Source organism: Electrophorus electricus, chromosome 6 (genome assembly GCF_013358815.1).
Source record: "Electrophorus electricus isolate fEleEle1 chromosome 6, fEleEle1.pri, whole genome shotgun sequence".
Taxonomy (NCBI): Eukaryota; Metazoa; Chordata; class Actinopteri; order Gymnotiformes; family Gymnotidae; genus Electrophorus; species Electrophorus electricus.
Window position 1 is genome coordinate 6,550,799 of NC_049540.1, and position 7,789 is coordinate 6,558,587.

The following is a 7,789-nucleotide window of genomic DNA, read 5'->3' on the forward strand; positions in this document are numbered from 1 at the left end:
GTGATGCTGTCTAAAGCGCAACGCTGTCAGTGTCTCCTGTGGGACCATTTAGATGTGCCAAAAATCCTTTCTCCGGGTATCCTCCCGGCTGCACGAAGAGCGAACGAGGGCGCACAAAGATGCTTTTGACTAGAATGGCGCGTGTGGACAAATGAACGGGGTTTTCGCTCGCATGCCGAGCAACTCGCCCTTTCCGAGCATCCGAAGCTGTCAGTCATGCGCGCTCCCAGTGCGCGCGTTCTCTGTCTCGCCTTATTTTTTGTAGTCTTTTTTTTTCTTTTGAAACAGTCAGTGCTGGCTTGCCTCCTTCACACCCCTCATGATACTGCTCACGCTGCAGAGAGAAACATGCACTGTAAAAGGGATATTCGCGGGAGACGACGGCATCTGCGCGCGAAGTCGGGTGGGCTGTGTACTGGAAAGAAAGTGCCAAGACCCCCTTTCTCCGTCTCTCATGCGCTAACATTATCTCGCATTCTTAGCTCGCATTCTCTAACGTCGTGCATTATTGCCAAAAAGTTATTATAGCTACTAAACACTTCTATCGACCTCCTTCTCTTCAGTAAATAGATGGATGTTTCGGAATATTTGCGATCGCGTAGGAACAAAACGTTGATTACTTCGATCTTGGTGCGCACAGGTGGAGCCAACTGGTACTGGTGGCCATTCAGCTCACCCACAGCAGTAACGAGTATGCCACGAACAAATATAATTGCTGGTCTTTATGCATCTTATTAGCGCCAAAAGGGTTAAGTCACTCATGGTCGTCGAAGCTTTTTAAGTATACTACAAAGTTACGAGAAAAGGGTGAAAAAAACACAAGACGTTTATTCATTTATTTGCTATCAGTTTGCCGTTACACAAATCTAGCACAATTTACTGGTGAGACGAGCGCAAGAGCAATAACTATATTGCAACTTTCATCAACTTTAACCAATCTGAAAAAGGAAGAATATACAAATGAACTGCTTGAAATGTTTTGAGATTTAGTTCAGAGCGAAAATGCATTTTAAATCCAGTCACTTTCTAAATATACCTTTATAGAAACTGCTTTAAACATCTTCATAGCATTCTGATAACTGATTACTGATCACCTGATTGGAGGAATAATTATTGTTTCCTTATCTTCCACTGTTAGATGTGAGTTTGAATATATAATAAATCAAAATGAAGAGTACCATCCGAAAATAAAAATGCAAACTGTTCAAAGAGGCATGGGACACAGTGAAGGAGCCTAAATGTGAATAAGTCCACTGGCAGTCATCTGTACCCTTGGAGAAATTTGTCTTGGAAATTACCAAGTGCAGCTTTGAGGTAATAAGTAAACACATAAACCTTCCCTGTGAAGCTTTCCAGTCTAAAAATATACTTTCATAAGAGACTTATTTGATATAGGATTTTAATAATATAGCTCCCAAACAAGAGGTTTTTGTATACTTAAAAATGAATGAGTGGTATATTATTATTATTATTATTATTATTATTATTATTATTATTATTATTATTATTATTATCATTATTATTATTATTATCATCATTGCTGATGTTGTTGTTAACAGTCTTCAACAATGACAGCAATGACAACAACAACAACATAATAATACTACTAATAATAATAATACTAATACTACTACTACTAATAATAATAAAGCTGAATATTTAGTTGAATATTTATTATCAGTCATTATGTGTGTAATTATGCACTGGTGATTAATGTCCACAATAAAAAGACATCAAAGTTTTGAACAAACAAAAAACAAATAACACATACACATACATTCATACATAATTAGATATATAAGAATAATAATATATGACATTAAAACCAATTAGATTTATGTCAGATTACAAAATTGCAATATAAGAAGAACCTGTTGTCAGTAGTAAACAATGATGATTACCATAAACATAAAACAATCCAAATTTAAAAAATGCCTCTGAACAGTAAAAATAGTTACCAAACTAACACTGCCGTAATAAAATGGGGCTATTTTAGTATCTGCATGCCTGAGAACAATTAAGAAAGGGGGATGATTTTTTATTTTTTTTTAAAGCTTTTTATTTTGTGTAGCACAGGCTGATAATAGAGAGCTTCTCAGGCCAGCCTTTAGGGACCCACAGTCAGCCCATGAATTTACTGTCTTTCAGATCCCAAAATGCCTTGAAAAGGTAATCAAGAGCACTGCAGCTGTTGCTTGCCTGCTTCAGGAGTATGAAGAGGTAGAACAGGATAAAAATGTGGTCTGGCTGTGTGTCCCTAAGGGCTGCATGGAGTCCTACTGTGGTAGTGGGTTTTGGGAATAGTGAATACAGGTGTGTGTGTGCCATCCGTGTGCGTGTGTGTGTGTGTGTGGGGGGGGGTACTGGGTTGTCCAATGAAAGGAACGGTTTCTCCACCTGGGAAAGACACAAAGAGAGAGAGTGAGAGCTCCTAATGTTTAGGAAAAATGAATATCCATTCAAAATACTTTTTATGTGTACATGTGTACACATGCAATGTGTTATCCCACATGTAAGTAAGTGTGCAACTTATGGTGATATAAGCCTGTTGTGTTCTGAGACTGTATTTTGAGTTTCACTTCTTACGTGCCAGTGGTTCCTGTAGCTTGCCAGATTGCATTTGACATTATATTTGTCACAAGGCAGCTTCAGCAAAAATGAGGAAGGAATAGAACATGTTCAATTAATCTGGAGACAAAAGGCTATTGACACTGTAAACAAGGGACTTTATGGGAAGTTCTTATATGTCCACCTAAACTTCACAACTTTTTTGGCAGTTACACACAGTACTAATGGGCTGATTCATCACTGGAGGTGGTACTGTCAATGTGAAGTCTAGATTTAGATTTGGCAGTGTAATAGCTCCTGTGAAGTTTTATATTTTCCTGGTCTGTATGACCAATTTGATATGCCAGAGCGTAATACACACAACCCACCACTGACTTCAGACCTAATAGTAACATCTTCCATATCATTACTCAACAGGCTACCACCAACCAAACCCAGCCCAGAGAGGATTAGTGAGCTATAGTGTGCTGATGATACTCCAGGGGAGTCAGCTGAGTCAGATGTCCATTCTTAGATTGCTAATGCCATGTCATGTCACATTTAAAGTTTATTTCAAAGCTAGAGTGGTACTCTGGTAATGTTGGCATAGACAACACATGCTTTTGAGTGAATGTTATTGTTTTGTAAGCACATGACATAGGTTTTCTGTAGTATTTACATTTACCTCACATTTCTATAGAAATCACCAAAACTGTTCAGCTAGCTCACACTCTTCTGATCTCAGCTGAATGCACTGAATATCTGAACATTCTGTGGTCATTCTGAAGTTGTTGGGGAATTCTTAAGAGCAATTAAATATTTTGCTCAATAATGCTAGGTGCAATTTTGTTTTAAAATATGTCCGTTTTACGTAAAACTGTAGTCCAAGTTGATTCTACCATCATTTTGTTGCAACAATAATAGAAGGGCATGCATGTTATTAGTCACATATATATTTCACAGTCCAACTGAAAAGTGGTCTATTGCACTTGAGAAGACAGAATGCGAATTTTTATGTTAAGAATACAGAAGATTTTTAGATTTGCCTTACTCGTGCACTCACAGCTGAAAAACAGTTATGATTTATTGTTTTGTGAATCAGATGGTGCAGTGGGTCTTCGATGCCTGGGATAATCTTTTAGAACTTGTGTGCTGTGCTGTTTCACTTTAGGTCAGTTGTCTTGCAATTCAAAAAATACTGTTCACTAATCTTGAGCCAAATCAATCACCCAAATACTTTAGCAATGATGCAAAGTAATAAGGCATGCAAGGTCTGCGAGCTGGAGATGCAGGTCAGAGCTAGTTCTCCATCAGGCTTACACATGTTTTGGTGGAGGATAAGGTTGATAATGAAGTATGGTAAATAGTACATGGACAAATAGTATTGCTCATCTGAGCTCCTACCAATACTACCAGCCAGAAACTATATTTATAGATCCACAGCTCATAGCTCATAGGGCTTGTCGTTCACTTATGTACACTTTATCACTCATACTGTAAGCAGTGTCCAAAAATAAATAAATTACAAGGGCTTGATTGCTACTTCAGATATCAGTTTCTGCAAGATTTGTTCAGTGTTTACAATCTCTTTTCACTTGTACAAGAGAGGGACTCAGTTTCATGTAAATGTTTGTGACAATCACATAAAGGAGTGCATGGCCTATTATACATTCCTGCCAGGGAGTACAATTGCTTCCAGGGAAGTCACATTAAAGGGAACACATTACAAAAGAACATGTTTGTCATTTTTCACTAAGGTAACAGGGGAAATGTATTTTGAAAAAATCAACTGATTCTCATTCATTTAAATTCTGTCACAGTGAATTGGTCTTGCAGTCTTAGAGGAAATTTATAGTGTGAGTTTCTGTCACAACCAAGAGGCTACATGATCAAGAAGGACTATGATTACAGTTCCTCTTACAATCATTTTCATCCTTATTAAACTTGAGCAGGAAAGGCTGGGGAAAATGTCATAGCTTGTAAGTTTGTTGTAGGCTGACTTTCATAAGTCAACCAATGGCTTTTTTAAAAAGTCATGCTTGCTAATACCCAAGTCCAGTATTAGGGCAGTAGTTAAAGTTTCAAATAAGTGCAGCTATGATGAACCAACCTGGAAGAAATGTGTGTTGCACTCACACAGTATAAGGAAGAATTTTCAAGAGGTGAAATGTTCTCCGTGAATCAGATGAACATGAAATATGCATGAAATACAATGAACAAGAGAGATGTTTGATTCTGTTTGAAGTTTTAAGAAATTGTACCAACAAAAAATCTGATAGCCTTTTTACATAACTTTTCATATAATTTGGGCCATGCAAATTCTTATAAATTGCAATACATGGTACCTGATGACAAGTGTCTAAGACTGAAACTTTGAAACCAGGTTGAATGGTCAGATGAGATCAACTAATATAAACACCAGAAGTGAAAGTTTATCTTAAAAAGAGTTTAGTACATGCTAAAAGGAAGCCAATCACCACTGAAAAACACAGAGTTTAGGTATTGCTATTTTATTAAGTATTGCCAGTTTATTAGGCACACCTCCAACATTCACACGAATTGCCAAGCGACTGTAGTATGTGGTGTAAATCAGGAAGACCAGTGTTAATAGCTTCAGGCAGTGTTCAGCTCAGCATTAGAATGGGCAAAAGAATTGATTGAAATAATGATGACTGTTATCCTGGGCTGTCTATATTTTGGTCATTTTTAACCTTTAACCAGTAAAGTCAGGTGTTATTCATGACTTAGTTTTAGTGAAGCCAGAGCACTGAGTCAGGTGGTAGCATATGTGTGAATCAATGGAAACATAATAATAGTTAGTTCAACCTAAGCAGAAAACTTGTTCAACCTAAGCAGAAAACCAATTCAAGATTAGAAAAAAAAAAGATTTCAACTTGAGTTCTATATTTGCATAATGTTCAGTTCATGGTTTCTCTCATCCTTTATAATTCATCTTTTGTTAAATTAATACAAGATAGCAGTCTAGTTGTAAAAAAGTGAAGCAGCTACAATAAGGATAAAGGTGTTTTAATAAGGGTAAAGCTATTTCAACAAATGGTTTGTACATATATACTTATTTTCCAGTTACTTCAACATCTGAAATTGAAATTATTTGTGTAATAGTATACACTGTGTATTGATAAAATTTCAACATTTGAAATTTTATTTGTGTAATATAAATTCATTGCTATCAGTAAAGAAATAGCAATATTGTCTATTTCTCAATACAATATATGTGACATAAAAAGGCAGTAGGCTAATCTAAAACATAAAGTATACATTTTTAAAAAGTGCAGTTAGTCGCGCACAGGTCTGCTGCCAGTAGAATGCTATACACCCAGACATGTGAAGGATGTCACTATTTATAGTTGTGACATGAGCAAAGAGAAGCAAAGTCCGTGTGCAAATGAGCACAGAAAATTCAAACGCTTAGAGGGGAAAAAGAGAAGAAAGCAGTCTCTGCCTGCTTCTTAGAAGCTTGGTAAGCGAAGCAAGGGAGAGGTGAACCTGTCGGATGAAAGTGGTGTCAATGAATGACATTAACAAGGAACAAGTGAGAGTGATAATGACTAATAAACAGGAGATTCAAAGCAGGGGAGTGGTATTGAATAGACATGGCATGTGCGTGTGAGAGGATGTGTCCTTCTGGCTGGGTTCTCCCTGGGCTGTGACAATAATGTTATTCTGTCAGCATAAATTATTGTAGTGTTCTGTAAAAGTATAGTAAATAGCTGCAATTTTACAACATTTTTCAAATTCCATATTACTTATTTTAAGTAGTCCCCTTTCCCTAAAGTAAAAGAGCAAATGACAGCAGAGGTCCCTTTGAACTATTTACAGTGAATAAATGAGAAGTCCTTTAGCATAGTGTCGGTCTCCACAACTTTATCTCTCCCTTGTGTGATCACGAAACCTGGACACAGCACAAGTTCAAAGTCCCACTAAAGTTGTGCAACATCAGTCCTCCAGATCCTGCTTCCGGCCTTTCATTAGTTGCTCATGTGTGAAGGGGAGTGGGTAGTTCCATTGTGTACAGGGGACGGCGTATATGGAGGAAAGGTGAGATTAATATCTTATAATCTTCTCAGGTCAGAAGCAACCTGAGAAGATGCACATTTGTAAAACCTCAACTGGAAGCCTTCTGCCACTATATATCTGGTACATGGCTGTACAGCCATCAGAGGACTCACAAATAAAGGAGAAGATGGTAATTGTTGGATACAATGGCTAGCTATAAGTAAACAAACAGGACTGGCTGGGCTGTGAGTTTTTACACATGCCTGAGCATGAAGATAGACTCAGTGAAGTGGGAGTGAACTGTGACCCCCTTTCTCAAATGCCATTAACACAAAAAAGAAGTTTAAAAAAAAAAGCTGGAAAAAAGAAGAGCAAAAGACTTGCTAAAGCTTCTTCTACTATTGTTATCTTCTAGCTACTGGGAAAACAGCTTCATTATGGGAAAAACAAGCGTTGTCACTTATAGTACTTATAGTACAGAGTTTGATCCTCAGTGGATGAGATAAAAGATGAGAAAGTGGGAAGGTACAGAAAGTGAGCCAACGCTCCGGACCCAAAGCAGACCATCTCATCAGAGAAACATGGTAGCATGGGCATGTACAGCTGCCAGACAACCTGACTCGTTTGTCTTCATTGATGATTTGGCTGTCAACAACAGAAGGATGGATCTGTGAAGAGTACTGCTTAACTCCTCACACGCAACCACGTGCCTCAGAGCTCAGGAAAAGACGTCTTACCTTGCAGCAGGACAGTAGGACCTGAAACATGCTACTAAACATAACAAAATGTATTTGGACTCTGATTTGACTATGATAATTTGAGCAGTTATTTATAGGTTACGGTGTGAGACTATGTATATAAAGGACTGTGGGTCTGTGGTTCATATAGATACCTAAGCCATCATTCTTCTAATTACTACATTACACTGTTCCATTGTGCTTGGGTACAGAACCAAAATATCAAATACTGTTGCTGTCCGCTAAGTTACGGACAGCAATGTAGGTATACGCTTACCTTGCATTCACACACACACACAGACACACACACAGAGGCACACACACACACAGACACACACGCATACAGACACAGACACACACACACACACACACACAGACACACACACATACAGACAGACACACAGACACACACACACAGACACACACACAGACACACAGACACACACACACACACACACACACACACACACAGGCACACAGACACACAC

The 7,789-nt window shown here is 38.0% G+C and overlaps 1 protein-coding gene across 2 annotated transcripts in view; it reads right to left on the reverse strand.

Annotated features, from left to right (window-relative positions):
• Window positions 1–149, reverse strand: part of LOC113573690 (fibrinogen C domain containing 1) — a 79,414-nt gene extending 79,265 nt beyond the window's left edge. For both annotated transcript variants that reach the window (XM_027004107.2, XM_027004106.2), the window contains exon 1: window positions 1–149. This exon is cut by the window's left edge and continues 691 nt beyond it. The gene's annotated coding sequence lies outside the window, so the exon portion shown is untranslated.
• Window positions 150–7,789: the final 7,640 nt, after the last annotated feature.